The sequence below is a fragment of the Budorcas taxicolor genome, chromosome 7, assembly GCF_023091745.1.
Source record: "Budorcas taxicolor isolate Tak-1 chromosome 7, Takin1.1, whole genome shotgun sequence".
Taxonomy (NCBI): domain Eukaryota; kingdom Metazoa; phylum Chordata; class Mammalia; order Artiodactyla; family Bovidae; genus Budorcas; species Budorcas taxicolor.
The window spans coordinates 27,030,299-27,046,962 of NC_068916.1; the positions used below are offsets into that span (position 1 = coordinate 27,030,299).

General features: G+C 40.9%; 1 protein-coding gene across 2 annotated transcripts in view; it reads left to right on the forward strand.

Moving 5' to 3' along the window:
• MARCHF3 (membrane associated ring-CH-type finger 3) overlaps positions 1 to 16,664 on the forward strand; it is a 155,396-nt gene that overhangs the window by 86,490 nt on the left and 52,242 nt on the right. The window contains exon 2 of one of the 2 annotated variants that reach the window (XM_052642695.1): positions 1,311 to 1,463. The exons of the other annotated variant lie outside the window; for it this stretch is intronic. The gene's annotated coding sequence lies outside the window, so the exon portion shown is untranslated. The remainder of the gene's footprint in view (positions 1 to 1,310; positions 1,464 to 16,664) is intronic. 2 annotated transcript variants of the gene reach the window in all.

Below are 16,664 nucleotides of genomic sequence, written 5' to 3' on the forward strand. Positions count from 1 at the left end.
TCTATGTAGGGGGTCACACAGTTCACACCTGAAACTAGAACAAAGGTCCTGAGTTCCAGCCCCACATTCCTTTATTATTTAGGTGACCTCCCACATGAACATACCTGCTCACAGCACGAAAGCAGATAGCCAGACACATGCATGGACTGGAGTGAGGCAGGTAATGGTGCAGGGAAGGGCAAAGACTGTCTGGGAATGACGAATGCTCTGTGTGTATGCATGTGTGCATATGTGTGTGTGTGTGTATGCACACTGGGGCCAGCACATGTGACACATGAATCTGTAATATTTTTATGCCATCATTTCCCACCACTAACAATTTTTTAAAGAAATAGTGCCTCCCTCCAAGAATTGAGATGAGGGTTATATGAGATAATGCATGCTAAATAAATAAAGCGCTGCTTCTCATAGAGTGAACACTCAGTATTGTTTTTGTATCTTTTGTTACCTTCTCTTTATCAGGCTGTATTTTTGATGACCCTGAGGTGATTAAGCACCTTCTATTGATGTAACTTATAGGAGAAGAAAGCCTTGCCAGTAGTGCAGTGCTGTTCGTAGGGCTGCAATGCCACCCAGCCTTCAAGCTCAGGAATGTTTTACTGTGTTTCTGAGGAAGTTTCAAAACATGTCAAAATACTGATCTGAGGCAGTCAGAGTTAGAATGAAATCCAGTGACCACTTGGACTTGTCTCGTAGAGAGCTCTAATGATTTCCCTTCTCCATGTCAATTCACGAGTGGCTTTACAAGGCTTAGGACACGCTTTGCAAAGCACCACCTTGAGTAAAACATACAGAAACATTAAACTCCATCTAATACAAATGACCCTCTCCTATTTTCTTACTATGTCTGGTGTATACTTCGCTGTGTTTTGTTTGTTTGTCTGTGCTCACAGTCATCACTTTAGATACTAAACTCCTAAGCAGTTAGACAGGGACTGCGTTTGAGTTTTTGAACCAAGAGTATGTGTTGACATTCTTAAATGATTTTTAACAAAACTAAAAGACTACTATTTTATGATATGTGAATATCACATGAAACTCAAAGCTCAGTGTCTATCAGTAACATTTTCTTTAAAGTTTTTTCATAGCCATGCTTATTCATTTAGTATTGTCTATGACTATTTTAATGTTACAATGGCAGGGTCAAGTAGTTGTGACAAGTCTGAATGGTCTGCAAAGCTTAAAATATTTACACTTTGTCCCTTTGCTGACTCTTGGCCTAGGATAACTAGTACATGCATGCTAAGTTGCTCCAGTCATGTCTTATGGACTGTAGCCCACCAGGCTCCTCTGTCCATGGAATTTTCCAGGCAAGAATACTGGAGTGGGTTGCCATTCCCTTCGCCACGGGATCTCCTCCACCCAGGGATTGAACCTGAGTCTGTCTCCTGCATTGGCCGGTGGGTTCTTTACCACTAGCACCACCTGGGAAGCCCAAGATAACTAGTAGATCCCTTAAAAAGGTAAGGTTTCATCAGCAAATACTATGATGTTCATACTGAGGCTTTCAAGATTTTCAGTGCTTCTTAAACATAGGGAATGGTGGAAACTACTGTAATGCTGTCTCTTTTTAAGCCAAATGCGATTAAATAGCTCAAAATGCTCAAGAAGGCTTGCTTTTAGAGATACCTATGAAGTTCATTTTCATTAACAAGCACGAGGCAGGAAGCCTGCAACATTGAATTTCAGACAGCCCCGGGATTCTACAAACTAGCAATAATAACTGGTACTGCACAGGGCTGTTTAGAAGACTAACTGGGATGGTCTGTTTGTTGTTTTATGATACCCTCATTGTGTGCTCACACCTCACAGCACTTAACTTGCCTTTCCATCCTGAACTTCTTCCACGAGTGGAGTGCCTGGGGATCTATCTGGGGTAAAGCAATAGCAGTGGAGTGGTCAGGGTGACGGCTGGCCGAACTACCAACAGAAGGACCCTGAGACAATTCCATGTGGTTCCTCCAGTGATCCAACTAACGAACGAATGAATGCTTTCCTGGGGTCAGGGCCCAAATGCAAACAGTGAGAATCTTATTTCAGTGCTGTCCTAGACAGAGACACAAGTCAGTCCTGCCTTATTCAGATTCTACTCCATGGGACACTTACCACACATAAACATGCTTTGGCTTAAGTTCTGAAAACCCAAGCACAATTCTGAAAACTGTTTCTAACAAGTGTGAATTTTCCCACCTGGTTTGTTTTTTGGCTGGTTGGTTGGTTGGGGGTTTTTTTGTATTTGTTTTTCCTACCTATTACAGTAGATAATGTCAAAAATTTTCTCCACAGTTTAGAGAAGATAACAACTTTTTAAAAAGTAGGTTTGAACTTCTCATCTTGCCTGGAGTGTTAGAAAGTTCCTGTAATGCAGCTCAGGACAAAAGGCTTAAGAAGACAAAGGCCTCATTTTGATATGTTCAGTTCAGAATCTCTCCCTTTCTAGAACATTTAGGAATTGGTCATGATTCTTCTACAAAATTCTGAGGCTACCATTTCTGAACCAGAACAAGTTATAATGCAGTACTGGTAGTTTTACTTGAATTACAAAAGTTGACTGCTGTATCTTTTCAAATCAGAACTCAGATTCAACACTATCTTTTATTGTAGCAGGGAACTGGAGGAAATTTTGTGAGCTGGTAGTTTTATACTTTCTACCACTCACAGTAATGTTCATTAGTTTTTCAAAATCAAATCTTCTAACATTCATCTACTTAAAAAAATAAAACAAAAACAAGCAAGCATATAAATAATACACAGTTGCACTACAGTTTTAACAGCCCCCTAGCATAAAGATATTTTTTGGTGTTCAGCATGAGAGATCACTTTAATTGAGACTATCAGTGCTTAGGAGAAAAAGAGATAAACAAAGCACGATTTGCTTTTGGATGAGAGGCAGAATTTCTACATTTGATTCTTATTATTGATGGATTCCATATTTGAGAATTTACACCTACTTGTTGAAATTTACTTGTAACCCTAAAATCAGTAAATGTAGCATTTTCTCTGCAATAGGCAGGCATGCACAGAGAGGTAAAAAATTTGAATCACCCTCTTATATTAATATATTGCAAGTCAAGGTCAAACAGGCAGTGCTCAGCTCTGCCTTCTTGTTTCAGCTCTCATATTGTATCTTCTTTACAATATACTCCTGTGGTTCTTGTTGTTCCTCTGCTTTTTAAAATGGCCCAAGCAGAATGCTGAAATGCTGCCTGTGTGTCCCTGAGCACAAGAATGCTGTGATGTGCCTTATGGAGAAAATATAAGTTAGGTAAATCTCATTCAGGCATGAGTTATAGTATTGTTGGTACTGAGTTCAATGTTAATGAATCAACAATATATATTAAATAATATATCTTGAAACAAAAACACACATAAAACAAGGTTATGTATTGATCCATTGATAAAAATGTGACCAAAGGCTCACAGGAAACTGACCCTGTATTTCCACTAGGAGCAAAGGTCTGCTATTCCCTAATTAGTGTTCTCAACAATTTATAAAACTAACTACCTCAAATAACAAGAATCAGCTGCTTTTGGATTTATTTAAAGTCTCAAATTTGGAGCTTAGGTACTGTTACTCCAGAAGAATCTCTGGCTGTTAAAATTATAACTATATTTTATAATTACAACAGTTATTCTCAAAGCACTATCAGGAATTTCTTCCAGTCCTTCCAATTACAGTTCTCTATTTTACTAATACTGTACCATGTTCAGAAAGGAATCATAGTGAAGGCTGAATGCCTAGCACGGATGATATTGGAAGAGGTTGGGGATAAGAGGGAAATGAAGAAATGGGTGGCAGCCAGGGAAGTATTAGGAAGTGATCTCCCATCCCAACCACTGCTGAGACCTTTTTTTGCCTGCCCTGGCCAAACAGTTTATACCACTAGGAAAGCTTTCCTCTCAGGAAAGGGCACAAAGGGAAGGATTATATGGATGAGATGTTGATCCAACCTATTCATACAAGGGAAGTATAGGCAAGAGAATGGAGTTGTCAATGAATAAGTAATAGTGTTTAAGTTGTTAAAATCAACCCTAACATAAGGTTATGTTTGTAAAAGAGCTGGATGCTAACAGGAATTTGTACATGCACTATTATCACACAGTATCCAAAAAGGGGGAAACCTCTGGCAATCTTTATAAGCTTTTCTAAGACAAAGAGCCATTTGCAACTTTAGTGATTACCATATCCACCGCATTCACTTTCAGTCAGTGAAAGAACAGTCTGATTTCCAGCCCCTACTCCGGTGGCTCAGATGGTAAAGCGTCTGCCTACGATGTGGGAGACCAGAATTCGATCCCTGGGTTGGGAAGATCCCCTGGAGAAGGAAATGGCAACCCACTCCAGTATTCCTGCCTGGAAAATTCCATGGACCGAAGAGCCTGGTAGGCTACAGTTCATGGGGTTGCAAAGAGTCGGACACGACTGAGCAACTTCACTTCACTTCACTCCCCAAATACCTGATTTTAATAGCAAAGGAGATCAGTGTGGACTTTTCTTGTTGTATGTAAGAAAGGAGGAAAATTATTTATTTTGGCTTCTGTGAAACTGAGGAAATATTACATTTTCTTCATTGTAATGCACATGTGATGTTATTTCCCTCAAACCAGATTCTAATTTTCTGTAATTCAGTAGGACAGCTCACAGAACTTTGTAGCCCACAGTTCTGAAGTGCTATGGGGAAAATTAAATCATTGCACAAGATGGGAAGTAGATGAATTGTGATGCTTATAAAAATGTGTGATGATTCACAGATAAGAAGAGAAATTTCATCCACAGTGTGAGCCTTTGGGAATACTAAGGAAAATGATTCAACTTCAAGGTTTTTTTAATTTATTTTCTACTTTTGTGCCCTACTCATTTAAAAAAGTTATATAGAATCAGATCAACAGAGCTGAGAATTATGTTCTACTCACCTCTAAGTAAAATGTGTTTTGAAAAAACCTGAGGTGTACATCAATGTGATAGGCACTACAACTGTCTATCATAAGATTTAATCATGAAATCTTGCAACCATTACACACTGCCTTGCCCAACCATTTAAAATACCAAGAATTCTTCCAGTTTCCAAATTTGAGCCTAATCAAAAGAGCATGTACTTTCCCTTGAAGCATCAACCATACTCAGTGTTATTAGGATACTCAGGAATTCTTCTGTGGAATATGCTTGTCATAACTGGAGAAATCACCTACTTTGTTAACTTTAACTTTGGGGAAAAGAGTTTTCACTTTTTAATTTCCTTTTTCCTACTCTTCCTTCTCACCCACTCTCACCCGAGCCGGAATGACTAAGGGTGCGGAATATGCAGGCATGCTCAGTCATGTCCAATTCTTTGTGACCCCGTGGACTATAGCCCCACCAGGCTCCTCTGTTCATGGAATTTTCCAGTCAAGAATACTGGAGTGGGTTGCCATTCCCTTCGCCAGGGGATCTTTCTGACCCAGGAATCAAACCTGCATCTCTTCTGCCTCCTGTATTGCAGGCGGATTCTTTACGGCTGAGCCATTGGGTACCTTGCATCATATATGCATTTGATCCATGTTAAATAACAATAGGGGTAACAAGGCATAGGGAGTCAGAGATGGAGTTATCAGATTCTTCCACTAACTGGAGGGTGCAGAGAAAATCATGAAATTCCTCTGCTTTGGTTTCCTCATGTAAGAAACAGGTGAAAATGCTCACCAATTCTCATAAGGCCATGTGGCTTAAATATACAATTGATGGCCAGGCAATTATATCAGTTCCAAACAGGAATGATAAATGATGTGTTAGAAAAGCTTGGCTGGTTATTACAGCTTCTGTTTATACATTTGTCTTCTCTAGCAAGGATATGACTCACATTAAGTATATGGGGTTTTAATCTAAATTGGCATGTTTTCTGGTTAAAAAAGAAAAAAGCCAACCAAATGTTCATTTAGGGCACGTTATATTTGTGTATGAGGGAAAGTAGAGAGAGAACATCCTGTCTGGGTCATTTTGTCTCTCCACTGTTGACATCTGTGACTGGCACCAGGGAAGTAGGAGGGGCCGTCAGAAGATTCAGTCACGAAACTCGTGGTGGGGACCAGCGATGATGTCACACCGCAGGGCTTTGTACTTGGGAGTATTTGTGAATTTACTACTTCATTTTATTCTGACAAACCCCAGGGTAGCTCATAGAAATGGATTTAGTTCTCATGTATTCCTGATGAAAGAACCAAAACTGAGAGAGAGTAAACGACACGCTGGTGATCCCAGCCAGGCAGCAACAAAGAGCCTGGGGCCTCTGAGGTCCGACCCAGGGGCCTTCGCACTAAACTAGCTATTTCCTAGGGCAGGCTGCTCTGGACAGGGGTTATCTAACTTTCTTCCCTGGAGATCTGTAATGTCACGTCTGCACCTATGGAATAAAGGAAATCTTTCTGGCAGCTTTTTGGATTATTTATGATGAAGGTATGTGGTTTTGGGGGGTTTTGGGGTTTCTTTGAGTTTGGGTTTGGCTGGTTTGGTTATTATGTTTATTGTTTACTTTCTCAGGAGGTGGTTTAATATGCTTCCCCTCTTGAAGGTTCTAAAATGTTATTCACTCGTCCTTTTTTCCTAAATACAATAAAAGTATTTTTTATTTTTTAAAAATACAAAAAGCATAAACATTAAAAATAAGAATCATTTATTACCCAGAAAAAAATCACTGTTCACATTTTGATATACCTTCTTTCTGTCTTTGGTGGTTGAAATCATAGGTACAAATACTTGTATAGTCCACTCCCCTCCCCCCACCCCACTATAGCCTTATATTGTATTTTCAGTGCCATTACACAATTATGACAGTAATATTGCTGGTTCCACCAACAGTTCCTCTTTGGATGTGCTCTATTTGTTTAACCTTTCCCCAGCTGTGGGACGGGCTTCCCTGGTAGCTCAGCTGGTAAAGAATCTGCCTGAGATGCAGGAGACCCCAGTTGGATTACTGAGTCAGGAAACTCCCCTAGAGAAGGGATAGGCTACCCACTCCAGTATTCTTGGGCTTCCCTGGTGGCTTAAATGGTAAAGAATCTGCCTGCAATGTGGGAGACCTGGTTTCGATCCCTGAGTTGGGAAGATCCCCTGGAAGAGGGCATGGCAACCCACTCCAGTATTCTTGCCTAGAGAATCCTATGGACAGAGGAGCCTGGTGGGCCATAGTCCGTGGGGTTGCAAAGAGTTGGACATGACTGAAGCGACTAAGCACAACAGCACAGCCATGGGACAGTCGTCTTGCCTTACTAAAAGGAGTCCTGCGCTGTATAAAAGAGCACTGCAGGTTGTGCCTAAGTCCTTGTTTGCATTTCTGATTATGTCACTAAAATAGATTCCCTAAGAAGAGGTTCAAACATTATGTCTTAAAAATAGATTCCTAAAAGGAAAGCCACAAGCATTGTAAGACCATTGAAACACATTTCCAAATTGCTTTTCAGCGTGTGTGAGGGCTCATCACATGCTGAGAAGAACTTGTGTCTTCTCTGCCTATCATATCCCTGTTATCCACTCTCTCAATGTGTGACTGGGATCATGGGTTACTTTTTTACAGTAGCCTGAGCATCAACAAGATGGACGGAAATTTGCTTAGATTTTGCTTCATGGATTTTAAAGCCATAAAGGTCTATATAGTCAAAGCTATGGTTTTTTCAGTAGTCATGTATGGATGTGAGAGTTGGACCATAAAGAAGGCTGAGCGCTGAAGAATTGATGCTTTTGAACTGTGGTGTTGGAGAAGACTCTTGAGAGTCCCTTGGACTGCGAGGAGATCAAATCTGTCAATCCTAAAGGAAATAAGTCCTGAATATTCATTGGAAGGACTGATGTTGAAGCTGAAACTCCAATACTTTGGCCACCTGATGCAAAAAATTGACTCATTGAAAAAGACCCTGATGCTGGGAAAGATTGAAGGCAGAAGGAGAAGGGGATGATAGAGGATGAGATGGTTGGATGGCATCACCCAGTCAATGGACATGAGTTTGAGTAAGCTCTGGGAGTTGGGGAAGGACACGGAAGCCTGGTGTGCTGCAGTCCTTGGGGTCACAGTCAGACACAACTGAGCGACTGAACTGACTGATATTTATATGTAGACACACGTACCTACACACATAGGTGTATTTTTAGGTTATCAGTTCCTTGGTGCTTCCTGCTATATTAGTCAGTATCTCCAGAGAAATAAAACCAATAGGATAGGAGGGAGCTAGAGATTTATTTTAAGGAACTGTCTGACATAATTATAGACGCTGACAAATATCAAGATCTACAGGGTGAGTTGGCAAGCTAGACACCCAGGAGAGTTGATGGTATAAGTTTGCTTCCAAAGGCTGGCAGGTTTGAAACCTAAGGAGAGCCAGTGTTTTATTTCAAGGCTGAAGGCAGGGAAAAAACCGATATCCAGCTCAAAAAGAGGTAGGTAGGTAGAATTCCCTCTTATTTATGGGAAAGTAAACCCTTAGTTTTATCCAGATCTTCTACTACTGGATGAGGCCCACCCAGATTAGAAAAGACAATCTGCTTGTCTATCGATTTAAATGTTAAACTCATCCCAAAATACCTTCAGAGAAATACCTAGAATAATATTTGACCAAATGTCTGGACATCCTGTGGCCCAGTAAAGTTGACACATAAAATTAACCATCACACCTCAGGGGACTTATAAAATAGCAATACTTTTTTTTTCTTTAGGACAGTAGCGTTTTCTGGTGATTTTGCTACTTCACATCATTCAGAAACAGAATGGGCAGGGCTCCCTTAACTTGATGGTTTCCAACACCAGCTCTTAAGAGCCCAATCACGTAATAGTGTTTCTGAATGCAGAAGTAAGGGTACCATTCAACTCTAACTAGCCATTTTATCCCCACTGGGAAAATGTACCCTCGAGTTCCAAATCAGGATGCCAAAAACATGCAGCTTGCACCATGCGTCTGCCTCACACAGCAAATCAAGCCTACATAGACAGGATGGGATCGTTGACCTGAGATCCCCCTTTTCTGCACTTTCAAAGCGTCCTGAATTGATGGGGAAATAGAGATTGCTTTACCTCTAAGTATTATGGACCTTTATTTACTCATTCATTCCTTTCTTCACTACATTCATTCTTTAAGGATACTTATTTCACAACAGTATCCTCCATGCCAACTTCATACTACATGCCTGGGGCAACTGGGGAAGGGGATTAGAAACTCGTTTTAGAGATGCTTGCAAGTCATTTCCAGGTTAAGAGTTCAAATTCATGGTCTGCAGTTTACTTTTTCTAAACAGCCTGTAGATTTCAATTTTGGTTATGAAGATAAGGATTATCTGAAATTCAAGAAAAAGAATTAAAATATAGGTAACTGTCAAGTAATAGAGGGGAATGCTAGACTGCTCGGAGGCTAAATGAGATAGAGGGTATTGTATTTCTAAATAAGAGGTATCAGCCTTGATTTAGAAATAAGAGGTATCTGGATCCAGAATTCGATATCAAGATAGTGAATTCACTTATTCATTGAATGAGTCAGCAAATATTATATGCCAGATACTTATGAAAAAAGAAGTGGGTTTTAATAATATTTTTTTTAAAAAGGAAAGTAGAGACAGAGGTTAGAAGGCAGTGGGAAGATCTATGAAACATACCTTTTAATTCAGTCTTCCCAATGACCGCATTGCTATTAAAGAAGATTGCTCATGTAAAGAAACCGCGTATGTTTTGTAGTTTAAAAAATAATGCAGTTTACTGAAGCAGATTGGAGCTTTATTCCTTGGAACTAATAAAAGAGGCTTATGGGAGTTGGAAAGAAATAAACAGAATGACTTTACAATCATTTGTAGATACACAAGTATCTTTAAATGGCCTTTTTACTCTTTATAATGAAAATATCCAAAAGCCTCCACAGTAATGGGTAATTCACCTAGGAACTCATCTTCATTATTTGTGTAGTTTTTAATTCCTCCAGCTTTTACCTTCATGTACATCAAAACCACTTAAGGGCTCTAAAAAGTTGCTGAGGAGAATGCCATGTTTAGAGCAGAAAATTTTGTTATTGAATTTACCATAGTGATCATCATTTGTAAATCTAAGGAATGAGTCCAATTTATGAACAGACCAAGCTGGAGAAATCAACATGCCTCATTTTGCATCTGTACACACTGTTATCATGGATTAGCTTTCGTTGCAATTTCTCCCCTAGCAGACACACATATTTTATGTCACCTGGAAAGTAGAACTTAATAAAAACCATGAGGCAGTATATTCTAACTTCTTTCAAGTGTGCAGATCCTTATGACCTAAAAATCCAAAAAGCCGTAAATTTCTCCATCCACATATCCCTGTTTTATTAAAAGAACATCTCTTTCTTCCTGATGTACCTAGTAAACATCTGAGCGGGCCTTGTGCTGAATACTGTGTAAACAAGATAAAGACCGTGCCCAGTTCTGGGAATGTTGACATCAACAGATGGAAGTGGAATTACAAACCCAATTTGATTCTCCCTTTTGTTAGGAAAGTGCAAAGACACATCTTCCTCAGAAAAGAATGGGACCATTCATTTCTCTGTACCCATGCTGAATACTTCAGACTGGCTATATCACTTTAGGGCCAAAATGGTACCTGGCTTTTTAGTAAAGCCAGGGAGGATAAAGGGAAAGTTCCAAGAGTTATAGTGGCCCACCTGGCTCCCCAAAGCCTCATACGTGCCCGCCATGTGAAGGGAGACAGTTTTATATTCTGTGTTATATTGATGCAGTGTTTTCAGATAATAGGCTCTGCACACTTCACTTTCCAGTAACAATTTCTTTAGACCTCTGATGTGCCTGGGATGTGTGTTCAGCCCCACCCTGAAGTTCCCCTGGCAAGTTCTGGCACATCCATTCCAGTATCACAGCATCAAGTGCAGGATTCATCAGGCCCACCTCTGTCCCTCTCCAGAGCCTTATATATTATTCTAATAATTCTGGGAGATACTACTGAGTGGGCTTTCATTGGGTAAGGCATTGTACATACCCCGTGGGCTGACCGTACAGTGACTCTGTAGGAAAGTCAGCCACCCTCTGCCTTTTCAAAGACGGGCAACTCGACCTGAAGAGAAGCATCGTATCCAAGGTTGAACCCTGGTAACTGGTGGCAGGAGCCAGTATTCAAAGCCAGGTGCTTGATTCCTAAGCTCATGTTTTTTTCTGCTTCTCCATTTTGCCTCTCAGTACTGCACTGCTTCCCATATTAGTATCAGTATTGTGATAAATTGGAGAAGGAAATGGCAACCCACTCCAGAATTCTTGTCTGGGAAATCCCATGAACAGAGTGGCCTGGTGGGCTACAGTCCATAGCATTGCAGAGTCAGACATGACTGGGCGGCTAAACACACACATGCTGATAAATGTTGGCTTGAGCAGAAATATCGAATAACATAGATTACCCTAGAGACAGTTGAAGTTGCTGTGGCCCTAGCACAGTATTGCAGGTAGCAGTGTTTGCTCTGTGCCAAGCTCTGTGTTAGGCACTTTACATACATCATTGCACTGAATCCTCAAATATAAGATGGGCACAATTTTACTTCCACTATTTGGGAAGACAGAACTGATAGATTGGAAACCCTGGGATTCAAACCAAAGGTGTCCAGTTCTGTGGCTCACATGTTGAATCATTGCAGAAAATAACCTTCCTTGACTTTGCTTTTAAAAAAGAAAATTGTAACACTACTTCCCTGGTGAGGCTAGTAATTTCTGGCGTCTCTCCTAGTCAAGTTGACTGCCGCCACTGGACACAGTGGCCCCTGTTTTCCTCCTCCCCGTGCCCATCTTAGAACTTTATGGAAGGAATTATACTTGCGTAGGCTCTAGGTCCATGGCTCAATCCAGGATGGTAGGATTTTACAGTGAACTGTTAGCATGAACATGGCATTCTATTACAATCATTAATTGAATAAATTAAAGTTTCAGTGGATTGAAAAAAAGACGGTATTACACAGGGCGTGTGTGTAGGATACGTGTGTGTAGGATATGCTTTTATTTGCATTAGCCAAGAAGTCAGGACCTGAACATATGGTTGGAGATTCAGATAACTGAGTAATGGTATTACTTTCTGACAGAGAACTATTTACTGGAAAGATTCTCAGTAGGAATTGAGTTGCTTTTATTAGTTTATTTAAAGGGTGCCGTTCCCTTTTCACCTCCGTTTCAAAAGGCAGTATTTATGCTATTTCAGAATGTGTGAACATCCTCCATTTACAGAGCCATGGAAGATGTTTACTGCCCGTTCCCTGGTTCAGCAGCTCTCGGAGAGTTCCAGTGAGGCCAGAAAAAAAAAACCCCAAAACCTGCTTTCATCCTGCTCATCCTCTTTGGGATGCATTTCCTGACCAGTCCCTCTCCTGGGCAGAGTCCCTGCTGGTGTCTGCAGAGCCATTTAGGAATTTCTTCTGATCCCTTCTCTCTGTTATTCCTCTTCTCACTGCTTTGTTATCCTCCACTCAATTTCCAACTTAACAGAAATGCAGATGGGCACATGAGTTTCTAGGTTTCCCCAAATACACATTTTTCATGAGTGCTTCCTTCTTGAAGTGTGTGGACAAAGCCATTATCTTCCCATTATTACTCTGTTTTAACGTCTAACTGACAGATGCCTATCAGTAAAACAAGGCGATAATGGGCAGAAAATATCTCTGCTCCTAGAGAGCAGAAAAGAAAGTTCCTGGATTTCTGTCAGTCTCAGAGACTTGTCAGCCGTCATTAAGGAAGACCTATGAAGGGCCTAAGTGTTTTTGCCCTTATTAGTGAGAAAACGGGAAGGAGCTGTTGCTAATACATGTGCAGAATTCACCCACATGCAGTTTGTTCCCCAGTGGAAGCTTGCCCAGCGTGTTAAAGCACCACCTTTGCAGCCTAGAGCTGGGTGTGGCCATGCCAGATGGCACCTGAAGGCTTTATGGGATGGGTATGGCTTCCTGACGGATCATAGACAAAGCCCAATAATGTGATTTTGACTTGATAGCCTCAGCTATTCAGTCTGAAGTGGTGTAGTTCTGCTGATGGCTTCCAGACTAGAGGCACCTTCTGATGTGTTTAGTAAATACCACGATGGTGGAAATCCACAGGGGCAATTTGACACTAAGTCATCTGAGCCACAATTAGCAGAAGAGGGGAGATTTTAATGATTGTTCTCGTTTTCCCAAGGGATCAGTAAATGCAGACAGTCACTGTCTGCAAGGAGTGTTCGGCCGGCCTTGGGGAAGACTTTATCAGACCTAAAGAGGAGAGTCATATACCAAAGCATATGAGGGAAACCGTGTCTGGCCTTCCCGTCAGAAGACAGCTACGAGATGACAGGGATTTGTGCTCAGACTTAATTTGTGTCCTTGTAAATTACAAATCCAGGTCTCTGTACTCAAGCAGAAGGGTTAGTTATAGGGTGGTGGTTCTTTTTTTTTTTTTTTTTAACTTCAGTAAAGGCAGATGGACCTATAAAAATAATATGAAAGTGAAAAGTGAAAGTTGCTCAATCGTGTCCGACTCTTTGTGACCCCATGGACTACACAGTCCATGGAATTCTCTAGGCCAGAATACTGGAGTGGGTAGCCTTTTCCTTCTCCAGGGGATCTTCCCAACCCAGGGATCAAACCCAGGTCTCCCGCATTGCAGGTGGATTCTCTACCAACTTATAGACAACAACATGGAGAAGGCAATGGCACCCCACTCCAGTACTCTTGCCTGGAAAATCCCATGGATGGAAGAGCCTGGTGGCCTGCAGTCCTTGGGGTCACTAAGAGTCAGACTTGACTGAGCAACTTCACTTCCACTTTTCACTTTCATGTACTGGAGAAGGAAATGGCAACCCACTCCAGTGTTCTTGCCTGGAGAATCCCAGGGACGGGGGAGCCTGGTGAGCTGCCGTCTATGGGGTCGCACAGAGTCGGACACGACTGAAGTGACTTAGCAGCAGCAGCAGACAACAACAAAAACAACTTAGTAATAGGATATACATAAAGCACCAGTCCCTCACTCTGAAAATTGGCAGTCAAAGGAAGGAATGAAGAAGTGATTATGCCTTTTCTGTGCAAATTGTTTTTCAGAATAACCAGATTGAAAGGGTTGATGAAGGGAAGTTCTTCTTCATGTGAGAATTCTAGCCACTAAATGTAGAAGGGAAGTTATAATTGAAAAAGAATAATTTTGTAGACCCCAAATGAAATCATTGATTCAAGCACTTGTCATCAATGGATGCAGCCATTGGACCATTAGAACCATCATGAAGAACTCCACAATGAAGGAATCAGACTGCCATTACCTGAAACCACTAAAAATGGATCATTATTATATTAGGAGCCTTCTGCAATGATGCAGTACATAAGTACACAGTGCCACCAATGAGTTATTGCTGCAGAAGAGTTGACAGGAAGTTTCTAGAAAATACAGGAGATAGAAGAACAAGTTAAATGATACTACAAGAAAAATTAAGAATGTGGCTATTCACTATGGTGAACAGTGTGGAGATTCCTTAAAAAACTGGAAATAGAACTGCCATATGACCAAGCAATCCCACTGCTGGGCATACACACCCAGGAAACCAGAATTGAAAGAGACATGTGTACCCCAGTGTTCATCACAGCACTGTTTATAATAGCCAGGACATGGAAGCAACCTAGATGTCCATCAGCAGACAAATGGATAAGAAAGCTGTGGTACATATACACAATGGAATATTACTCAGCCATTAAAAAGAATGCATTTGAATCAGTTCTAATGAGGTGGATGAAACTGGAGCCGATTATACAGAGTGAAGTAAGCCAGAAAGAAAAACACCAATACAGTATACTAAAACATATATGTGGAATTTAGAACAATGGTAACAATTACCCTGTATGCAAGACAGCAAAAGAGACACAGATGTAAAGAACAGACTGTTGGACTCTGTGGGAGAAGGCGAGGGTGGGATGATTTGGGAGAATAGCACTGAAACATGTATATTATCATATGTGAAACAGATCGCCAGTCCAGATTCGATTCATGAGGCAGGGTGCTCAGGGCTGGTGCACTGGGATGACCCTGAGGGATGGGATGGGGAGGGAGGTGGGAAAGGGGTTCAAGATGGGGAACACATGTACACCCATGGCTGATTTATGTCAATGTATGGCAAAAACCACTATGATATTGTAAAGTAATTAGCCTCCAATTAAAAAAAAAAGAAGAATGTGGCTACTGAGATGGCCTCATGTAGAGCCCTGTATGAGTTTTTTTAGCATGGAGAAAAAAAGAGAGGTGACTGTGTGCAAGTGAGAGGGACTTAGATGCATCCAGATGTTATACTTGTCTGGATCATTTAAACAAGGCAACCATAACCTACTGCATAGCACATGGAACTCTGCTCAGTGTTATGTGCCAGGCTATGGGACAGGGGTGTGGGGGAGAATGGATATGTGTATGTGTATGGCTGAGTTCCTTGAAACTACCACAACATTGTTAATCGGCTGTACCCTGTGCTATGCTTAGTCACTCAGTCATGTCCAACTCTTTGAGACGCCATGGACTGTAGCCCTCCAGGCTCATCTGTCTATGGGGATTCTCCAGGCAAGAATACTGGAGTGGGTTGCCATACCCTCCTCCAGGGGAATCTTCCTAATCCAGGCATCAAACCCAGGTCTCCCTCATTGCAGGTGGTTTCTTAACCATCTGAGGCAACAGGGAAGCCCAGGAATACTGGAGTGGATAGCCTATCCCTTCTCCCTGACCCAGGAATCAAATTGGGGTTTCCTGCATTGCAGGCAGATTCTTTAGCAGCTGAGCTACCAGGGAAGCCCTGGCTATACCCTAATACAAAACAAAAAGTTTAAAGTTGGAAAAAAAGATTTTTCAAGATAATTGGAGAAATTTGAGTACCGCTTGGATGACAGATGATGCAAAGAAATTATTAAGTTTGCTAGGTATGATCGTGGCTTTGCAGTCCTGTAAGATATGTCCATGTTTTTAGAAATTCATATTGAAGTGTGTAGAGGTACAATGACAATTTCTGAGATTTGCTTAAAATTTTTAATAGGATAGAATGAAGGAGGTAAGGGTGAAAGGAGCGTGGCAAAATCTTGATTAACTGTTAGACTGAGATGATGGAAAATATGTGGGTTCCTGAATTCTATTTGTTTGAAATTTTTCATGAGAAAAATATTTTAAAAAGAGTAACAGCTCTCTCAGACGGTGGTGGGGATCCATTGGTGATGTGATTAGAGAAAGATCATTCTCTAATGATAAAAAATTTTTTTAATATCCTTTATTTTAAAAAAAAAGTTTTGTTAGATTTTGGAGGTCATTACTAAAAACCAGTTTCATCGCTTTATGTCAAGCAATTGGAGGAGAATTTGGGAGACAGATAGTCCCCTGTGTGAAAGTGAATGCTGATCTTAGCTGGAATAACTTGCTTTCTTCAGCATCTGCAGTGCCTGGTCTCTAAGGACCTATCTGGCTACATGTGTTTTTCACATTTATTAGTGAAATTGGAGATTCAAGAGTAAGGCATAGTCCTCGGGAACACTGTGTTAATTTGTGACACACTAGAGATTTTTTAGCCCATAAAGCAAATGAATGAGCTCCGTGGGGGTATGACTGTTATTTTCACCCTGGAAGGCAGTAAAGACCCACTGTATTTATTAAGTACTTAGAGAATGGAAAGTGAATAGTGCTATGAAAACAGAAAAATACACTCTTG